The sequence below is a fragment of the Hakea prostrata genome, chromosome 3, assembly GCF_041222555.1.
Source record: "Hakea prostrata isolate BN-2017 chromosome 3, UWA_Hpros_2, whole genome shotgun sequence".
Lineage (NCBI taxonomy): Eukaryota > Viridiplantae > Streptophyta > Magnoliopsida > Proteales > Proteaceae > Hakea > Hakea prostrata.
In genome coordinates, this window is record NC_142602.1 from 71,809,058 (window position 1) to 71,819,008 (window position 9,951).

The following is a 9,951-nucleotide window of genomic DNA, read 5'->3' on the forward strand; positions in this document are numbered from 1 at the left end:
AATCTGAACGGGGTTTGGGAATTCGCCGCATCTTGGATGTCAATATGGCTAGTCTCCTTAAGCTCATCTGGAAAATTGTTTCCAAACAAGATTCCATTTGGGTCAATTGGGTTCACTCTCACCTCCTCTGTTCTTACTACTTCTGGACTGTCCCTATTCCCTCCAACCCTTCCGGGGTTTGGAAAAAGCTTCTCCTTCTGAGGTCACGTGCACTTATGGCGATCTCTACTCTCATCTCCACTGCACCCCCACCTCATTTTGGCTCAACCCATGGCATCCGATGGGCATTCTTTACACCTCCTTGGTCCCCACACTATCTACAGCACCCGCATTCTCAAATCCACCCCCCTTTCCTCCTTCATTTCCTACTGCACCTGGTCCCCTCCTCCTCTCCCTTATCTCACACAAGTCTGGAATTCTCTCCCAGATCTTCCAAATTCACCTCATGATATTACTATGTGGCTCCCTACCCCCTCAAAAACATTCTCCACATCCTTAGCCTGGGACCTCCTCAGTACCCCATCCCCTTCCCCCTGGACCCCGTTGATCTGATTTATAGGTCATATCCTCCGCATTCTCTCACCCTTTGGAGAGCCCTCATGTTGTCCTTCCCACCCAAGCCTTCCTCATTAGCCATCACTTCCCTGTTAACCCGAACTGTACCCTTTGTTGGTATAACAATGAGGACCTTGACCACCTTTTTTTTTCCTTTGCCCTTTCTCCAACTACCTTTGGAGAAAAGCCCTTGCTTCTATTTGTCCCAGCTCGCGTCGTTCCTTTGGATTTGCTAGGGATTGGTCTTGGGTTTTGAGAAGCTTTTCTGGTTCTTCCATTTGTGACTGGATCGATAAGCTAGTCTTTGGTGCTACTATTCATCATCTATGGTGGGAGCGCAATCTTAGAAGATGGACCTCCAAATTCCGCTCTATTGACATGGTTTAGAAGGCCATCTATTTTGATGTTTCTTGCTAGATTTTCTCCTTTTCCCCATCCCCCGGTTGAAGACACCCTAAGGAACACGCTTATTGTTGTTTATGGGGTCTCAATTCCTCATTCCAGCCTCCCATTTAGAGGTTGTTTGTTGTTTCTTTCCTTTTGTTTATTACATTATTCATTCATCCAAATATATATATATATATATATATATATATATATATATATATATATATATATATGCTCACCATTATTCAGTTTTTCATATTAGTTAACTCATATCTTGTATCCTTTTTTGTATTCTCTATAAAACTTTAGAATCAAATTTTGGTTAAGTTAGCATAATTCTAGGAATTAGCTGTTGAGCAATTGTTCTCTTGCTTTGTGTATATATATTCATTTCATTATAAATGTAATTCATTCCATTTCATTCAAAGGAAATGTTAACAAGTTCCATTCTTTACTTGACATTATTCCTAAGTAGTCCCTTCTAAGTTGAATTACTTTTTTCATTTTCTTATGTATAATGCTGACCTTTTTCTTTCTTTGAATTGTATAGATTTGAAGGAGACGTGATAAAACAAATAGTTAAAGAAGTTTATGATAAATTGAACAAGAGACCCTTCAGTCAAAATAACAGCCTTGTTGGAGTCGAATCTCGCATAAGAGAAGTATTGAAGCTTTTAGACATTGAATCTAATGATAGAAAAATTATCGGGATCCATGGCCTTGGAGGCATTGGAAAGACAACGATTGCTAAGGCTGTATGTAATGAAATCTTCTATCACTTTGAAGGGTGTAGTTTTATTGCAGATGTTCGAGAAGCTGCTCAACAATATAATAGACTTCTTTTTTTGCAAAAACAACTTTTACGTGATACATTGAAGTATGAAGTTGGAGACATTACTAGTGTGGATGTTGGGAGTCATGTGATCCAACAAAGGTTATGTTCCAAAAAAGTCCTTATTGTCCTAGATGATGTGGATGAAGAACGTCAAGTAGAATATTTTGCTGGGGACCGCAAATGGTTTGGTGTGGGAAGCAAAATCATTATCACAACCAGAAATAAGCATGTTTTAGACTTTTGGGAATCAGATGGAAATTATGAGCCTCCACTAATGGATTTAGATGATTCTCTTAAACTTTTTAGCCATCACGCATTCAAAAGCCACCAATTTTCAGATGATTATTTGGAACTGTCAAAAGCCATGATTGAAATTACTGGAAGACTTCCCTTGGCGCTTCAAGTTATAGGTTCATCTTTAAAGTCAAAGGGAAAACTAGTGTGGGAAGACATGTTAAAGAAGCTACAAAAAGTTCCAAATAATAATGTCATGGAAAGGTTGAGAATAAGTTTTGATAGATTAGATGTTGAGGAGAAACAAATGTTTCTTGATGTTGCCTGTTTTTTCATTGGCACGTATAAGGATATTGTTCATTACATATGGGAAGGTTGTGGCTTTCATTCTATAGCAGGGCTTGATTCTCTTTGTGAAAAGTCTTTGGTAACGATTGGTGTAGGAGGTGTGCTACAGATGCATGATCTACTTCGGGATCTTGGAAGGAGTATTGTTTCTCAAGAGAATGCCAATGAGCCAGGGAGGCGCACACGAATATGGTCTCAAGAAGATGTCGTGGATGTATTGCACACACAAGCGGTAGGAACCAAATAAACTTTTGGTTGTTTTTCTTTGACGACATTGTGAATTATGTTTTTGATGGATTTTTCTTGGCTTAGTACAAGAGCACTAATGGACACTTAATTAAGTTCTCTCTCTCTCTCTCTCTCTCTCTCTCTCTCTCTCTCTCTCTCTCCTTCTCTCCTTTTATTTTTATTTTTTTTTGTGTATATATGTGTATTTGTGCAGGGAACAAGTAGTGTCAGAGGACTTAAAGTTGATTTTCAAAATATATCAAAGAATGAGGGCTTGACAAGTGAAGGATTTGTTGGAATGACACATTTAAGGTTACTGCAGATTGATTTTGCAAATTTCTCTTGGAGCTTCACCCATTCTTTTTCAAAATTGAGGTGGCTTAGTTGGAAAGGATGCTCTGACCAATTTATCGAAACTACTTTCTGTCCACGTAAATTGGTTGTTCTTAATCTATCTTATAGTAATATCACAGCTGATTGGAAGGGTTGGAGCTGCATCAAGGTCTTGCATGAACAGCTTTCTTATAGTTATATTTATTTTCTGAAATTTTAAATTCTTTAAAAAAGAACCTTCTCAAGTTATCTAGAGAAGTAAATATGAATTTTTTTATTTTTTGCTTTTGCAGATGGCAACACAGTTAAAGGTTCTAGATTTGTCATATTGTCATCAACTGTCCAAGAGTCCTGATCTTTCAGCAAATCTATTTTTGGAGGTTTTGCATCTTGAAGGTTGTGAGAATCTAGTTGAGATTGATGCATCCATTTGTTGTCTCACAAAGTTAATCATATTAAACATAGGGGGGTGTTATGAACTGAAGGATGCACCGAGTCAAATCGATAACTTGACTAATCTCCGAGAACTCAATTTAACAGGGGCAGCTACGACAAAGTTTGCAGAGAATTTGGGTTGTATGACATCACTGGTAGATCTTAAAATAGCGTATATGACAACCCTTGGATTGTCTTGCACTAGTTTGACGAAGCATCTCTTGTCTTCCTCCAAGCTTGACGAGCCTTGATATTCAATCCTGCGATGAAATTCGGAGTATCTCAGGTCTTCCCTCGAGTTTGACCAGCCTTAGGCTCGCATCCTGCAAGTCACTAGTAAGAATATCAAGTACATCAAGAGGCTTGAGAAATTTAAAGACATTGGATCTTTATAATTGCTACCACCTGAAAGAAATTGAAGGTTTTGACGACAAATTGGACTCCCTAGAGTATTGCAGAATTGATAAGTGTGAGTCATTGCGAAAGTTACCAAAGCTGAGGGGCTCGAAATATCTAAGGACTCTACGGGTTTCTTTTACAAACGACTTCATATCCGATTTTGAAGGCGAGGGGTTGGACTCTCTCGAGGTGTTGGAAATGGGATACTGCAAATCATTGAGAAGAATACCTTATCTACAAGATTCAAAAGGTTGAGGGAACTAAGAATCACCGGATGTCCTCAATTGTTAGAGATTGAGTGCCTTGGGGACTATGAATCATTACAAGAGTTGAAGATCTGTGATTGCCGAGAGTTGAAGATCTGTGATTGCCACCATTGGATGGAAGGATTACTAAATCTTTCCAACTTACAGAAGTTGAGGAATTTAGATATTGATAATTTGGACAACTTAACTGAAATTTCTGGCCTTGATAGATTGGGATCCTTGCGAAGATTGAGAATAAAAGAATGCAAGAATCTATTGGAGATTAATTGCATCAGTGGATTGGAGAACTTAGAGGTATTGAAAATCCGTTGCTGTAAAGCCCTGAAAAAATTACCTGATTTGTCAAACGCCAAGAAGTCAAAGCATCTAGTGATTGAAGGACACGAGAATCTGGATGAGATTGAGGAATTAAATTTCAGTTGCTTTGAATTCTTAGAGGATCTAAAGATTAGTAGACTCTGTCACTTGAAGAGATTACACAATCTGTTTATCTTAAAAAAGTTGAGATATCTTCGAATTGTAGGCTGCAACAATCTAACCGAGATTCATGGAGTTGACAGATTGGAGTCCTTATTTCATTTGTGTATAAAAAATTGTGAGTCCTTAGAAAGCTTACCTGATCTGTCAAATTTGAGAAAGTTGGGTATACTACATATTGAAGGTTGTAAGATTCTAACCGAGATACATGGAGTTGACAGATTGGAGTCCTTATTTCATTTGGGTATAAAAAGCTGTGAGTCCTTAGAAAGCTTACCAGATCTATCTAATTTGAGAAAGTCAGGGAGGCTAGACATTGAAGGTTGTAAGATTCTAACCGAGATTCATGGAGTTGAGTGATTGGAGTCCTTATCTGATTTGCATATGAATAGCTGAGTCCTTAAATTTGAAGGGTTGAAGTGGTTACACATTGAAGGTTGTAAATCTGGATTCAAGGAGCGTTGAAGGATTGGGTGCTTACTGGATTTGTCAAATTTGAGAAACTTGCAGATGCTACATATTGAAGGTTGTAAGACTCTATCCGAGATTCACGAAGTTGAAGGTTATTTCTTGTTTCCTTGTTAAGATTTCAAACTGGCTAATGAATTTGGAATTTAGTTCAATAATGTGTAGTCTTTTCCAGACCCACTCTCTGTTTTCAGTATGACTGGTAGGTACATTTTAAACCATATCAATAAGACGATAGTTATGACAGGCCTGTGTTTTTGGCAGGAATTATATGGGACCCTAAGTAGGTAGAAAACACTAGTTTTCCATGTCATATTTTTGTTCTTAAATGTGTAGGCCCTTGTTTCAGCTTCTACATTTCAATATGCTTGTGTTTTTGGTCTGTGGCTTCAAGGGATGAGGGAGCAGAGTATGGTTGAACAATGCCTTGTGCTCACATTTGATAGCTATCCGAAATGCTGTTGCATGGAAATTTCATTTTCTAAATATTTATTTTCATGGAAAATACATTATCATTACTTTAGCAAAAATCATTGTTCTACCTGGGAAATATATTCAACTGCAAAGTTGCTCACTCAAGGCCTGACTCTCTGCTTTTCTTTCAGCAAAGGTTAAATTATACACCTTGGATATGGTTTTGATGAATTATAGAGCCTGCTGTAACTCTGTTCAAGATTTGAATTTCATATTTCTTAGCCATCAAAAATCTGTTAGACTTAATTTTCTAAGGTCCCTAACATAAATCCAAAGGGTACTCAATTCCCAATTCATGTGATCCATGATTTTCCAGTTTGCATAAACTTGACTTTGTTACATTTAGCAATGAATGACTAACTTGGTTTGTGAATTTTAGGTGTATGGCCTATCTGGGGGAGTTGTCTTTTGTAAGGGATGACAAGGTGGTTTTGAGCTGCAACACCAGTAAGAGCCTTAGCTTAAATGTTGGGCAGTCCATCTCTTTGGTCTTCTTATAAGGCTCTTCTGATTACTGGGAAAGCAATGGTTTTGAAGAATTTCATGCATATCAATAAAATGGACTCAGGGAAGATTTTAAAGAGTAAGTGATAAGCCTGGTGAGATTCAGAGTAACATGGCTTTAGTCCCTTTGCAGTGCAAGTAATGGGGGGAATCTATTTTTCAGGGCTAGATGATCATGATGGTTCTGATTCCAAGCACAACTTCTAATGGTGATTGTTGTCACTAACTCACGGCCATTTTTATCACACCATGACAACTGAGAGCTGTTGTGTATAGCCTGTGTTGATATATCGTGCTTTCGTCTTTTTTACTTGCAGGTACCTTTTCTTTTTTCTTTTTTCTTTATTTTCTTCTTCAAAACTTTTAGAAGAACCCAGAGTCCTGTCTCTCTCTAAGGCCAACCCTCTTTGCATCCATCTCTCTAAGACTTATCACAAGTTGAGAGAGATGATGATCTGTTGGCACTGAGCAAGATCAAGAACAAGTAGGTGTTCCTGGTTGCACCTATTGTTTGGTGGTTTTGATTAACGGAATAAATAAGGTTTCTTTTGTGAATTTTGGACCTTTGAGTAACTAATGCTATTGACTGGTTCACGTCTGTTTTGGTTATCACTTGTTACTGTATTTGGGAATCAAGAACACATGTACGATGAGTGCATTTTCATCTCTAAATGCACCACCTGAACCTGTACTTCCCGGATTACCTTTTGAGCTTCCATCGTGTCAATCTTGATCCACCCTAGTAAGGTTTGCACCAATAGGGAGCTCTTCAGGTCTCCTCATATTATTTGGATGCACCACCAGCTCAAGACAATGAGTGAGCTAGATGTCATGCACAGGCAGTGGTCTCCCTTTTAACAACAAACAACCACCATTTATTTCATCTATCACAGTCTTGAGCACCCAACTACTCTCGCCCATTCTTTCCTTCATGCCGCCAATAGTTATAATTGAAACCGAACATAATACAACACAAGAATGAAACCCCTAATCAAAACACTATGCAGAAAGGACTTCATGTTCCTTGATTTCCACAAACCACATAGCTCATCAAATGAGATATTCAGAACCTCTTCCAAACTTATTGAGTGTTGAGGCACAACACAAAAACTTAGGAAAAATCCTCTCCCTCCTTATGGCATAATTCACATCGGGAAGCAAGGCAAATACCTCTCTTTTGTACCTAATCACCTGATGGTTGGAATCCTTATATTGTGATTGCTTATGTGAAGATTTATAAAGATTACCTGATCTGTCAAACTTGAGAAAGTTGAGTGGGCTACATACTGAAGGTTGTGAGATTCTAACCGAGATTCATGGAGCTGAAAGCTTGGAATTCTTGACATGTTTCAACATTATTGGATGCAAGACCTTAAGAAGATTACTAGACCGGTATATATTCTTGGAAAAGATTACTAGATCTTACAAAGTCAAAGAAATGATGGGAACTAAACTGTGTTTTTCCTTCATGGCCAAACTGCTATTGATCCAACAAAACTCTTGATTGATGTTGGCTGCTCAAAGCTACAATTGGGTTTGTCTTAACAAGTTTATTTCTTCTGCCACTGTCTCAAATAAACCCGACTTTATTGCATTTAAATTGAGTAGCCCTAGTTGATCTACGAATTCCACGGGTTTTTCTTATTTTTATAAGAATTGGTTCTAAAATCCAAACAAGTTCTTCTATGAAGAACCATGCGGAAAAGAAGTACACATCAACTTTGGATTTGAACGGCATTGCCATTATTTCCTTTTTAATTGTTCAGACTTCAAACTGGTAGAAGAATTTTTTTCAATTACAAAGCCTTTTTTTTTTTCTTCTTCTTCTTTTTTCTTTCTTTCTTTCCTTTATGTAATCTTTTCCAGACACACTCTGTTTCTAACATGACTAGTTGACACATATTTTGAACCACTTCAATAAAAGATAGTTATACCAAGTATGTTTGGCAGGAATTAAATGGGACCTCAAGTAGAAAATCTATTGCCTTTCTGTGGAAGATTTGGAGCTATAAAGTGAGGCAAGAGATTTGACAAAAAGTCTTGAAGAAAAAGAATGAAAAATAAGAAGATATCCTTAACACAATCCCTTTTAAATATGTTAATGCAACTTTTGGTAGGAAAAAGTTCAGCAGGTTAATTTATAGAGTATTTCTCAATTCATTGATTCAAGATGACGTCCCCTAGTGTATGCTTTTTGCTGATGATATTGTGTTGATTGATGATACTCAAGTGGGGTTAATACCAAATCAGAATCATGGAGAGCAACTTTGGAACCAAGAGGCTTTAAACTAAGTAGAACGAAGACAACATAGCTAGTTTATAACTTAGTCATGATCAGGCAAACGATGAGGTGGTGATATTCGATGATAAGGAGATTCCTCAGAGTGATTGTTTTAAGTACTTAAGTTCAATTATAAATAAAAGAGGTGATATAGAGGATGATGTTTCCCAAAGAATTAAAATAGGGTGGATGAAGTAGAGAGGTGCATATGGGGTCTTGTGTGATTGGTTTATTCAATTAAAGCTTAAAGGAAAATTTCATAGGACTGTTATTCGACCAGCTATGATGTACGATGCAGGGTGTTGGGCTATCAAGAAGAATCATATAGATAAACTCAGTGAAGCAGAAATGAGGATGCTAAGATGGATAAGTGGAAAAACTAGGAATGATCATATTAGAATTGGTTTGGGAGTTGCTCCAATAAGTGATAAGCTTTGAGAAAGTCATTTGAGGTGGCATGGCCACGTTTTACGGAGAAGTGATATAATGCAGATTGAAAGGATTATAAGAACTAGGGGTAGACCTAAGATATTCTTAAGAGAGATGGTGAGAAAAGATATGCATAGCTTAGGCCTTGTATCTAGCATGGCCTCAAACAGAACTAATTGGAAGGCAAGAATCCATGTAGCCTACCCCATTTAGTTGGGACAAGGCTTATTGTTCTTGTCGTTGTTCTCAATTCATTGATTCATGCATATTATGTGGTCATGGCCACGTTGTTTTTCTCTTCTGCTGTTTATATGCATGTTGTACATTACTTATTTATGAATGTTCAAGAACTTCTGATCTACTTCACAAATCAAATGTATGCCAACATTTGAAATCTGTATGTGTGCCACAGAAACATCATAGAATATATCTTCACAGTATGGTTTGAGAAAATTTAAGATTTGCAGCTCAAAGACTTTTTCTCTCTTTCGTCTGGTTTTTGATGATTATGTACTTGCTAATTTTTCACCAAAAAGAGAGAAATGACATAAGGAAACTTCCTTAATGCATGTAGGTTATTGATTCAATTTCCTGGAGAAATAAGAAATGAAAAGGCAATTGGAGTTGAAGCCCAGAGAACTTTGTCTAACAGAAATGCATCAAAACATGAAGTTCAAAACTGTCAAGTGGCCGAACTGAAGGAAGAAAAATATGAAGAGTTGCAAAGTAAAGAAACCAAATGAAGGAAGAGTTGTTCAAAGAAAGCAACTGTATGAAGCAAGAGACCAAAGAAAGCTGCAGAGGCTTTTAACAGTATGCATACACAATCAGTGAGTTCAGTTAATTTTGTAATGATGAAAAAAAAAATTTCTACAGTTCAATTTGTGATCAACGATTCACTTCACGAACAGGTTAATGAAGTGACTGCACAAGTTGTCATGTACTTATCAGTCTTATTTTATAGGTAATCTTTTCTTTTTTAAAATTTTACATTTGAGCAGTTTCACAGATGTGGTTAAGAGATATGATGAAGTCTTGTGTCTTCTTTCCTTCCTCTTCAGATTGAGCAATAGTGGATTTGTGTTTCATTTGTTGCTAGTTATGTTCTTTAACGCATTGTGTTTCCAGATTTGAGACCCTAAGTAGGTAGAACTGGAGGTGACTCCCTGCTTTTCTTTAAATGAAGGTTAAATTATACTCCTTGGATATGATTTTGATGAATTATAGAGGCTACTATAACTTTGTTAAAGCTTTAAATTTCATATTTTTGAGCCATCAAAATTTGTTAGACTAATCCT

General features: G+C 37.2%; 1 pseudogene; it reads left to right on the forward strand.

Moving 5' to 3' along the window:
* LOC149022966 (disease resistance protein RPS6-like) overlaps positions 1 to 4,857 on the forward strand; it is a 63,187-nt pseudogene extending 58,330 nt beyond the window's left edge.
* Positions 4,858 to 9,951: the final 5,094 nt, after the last annotated feature.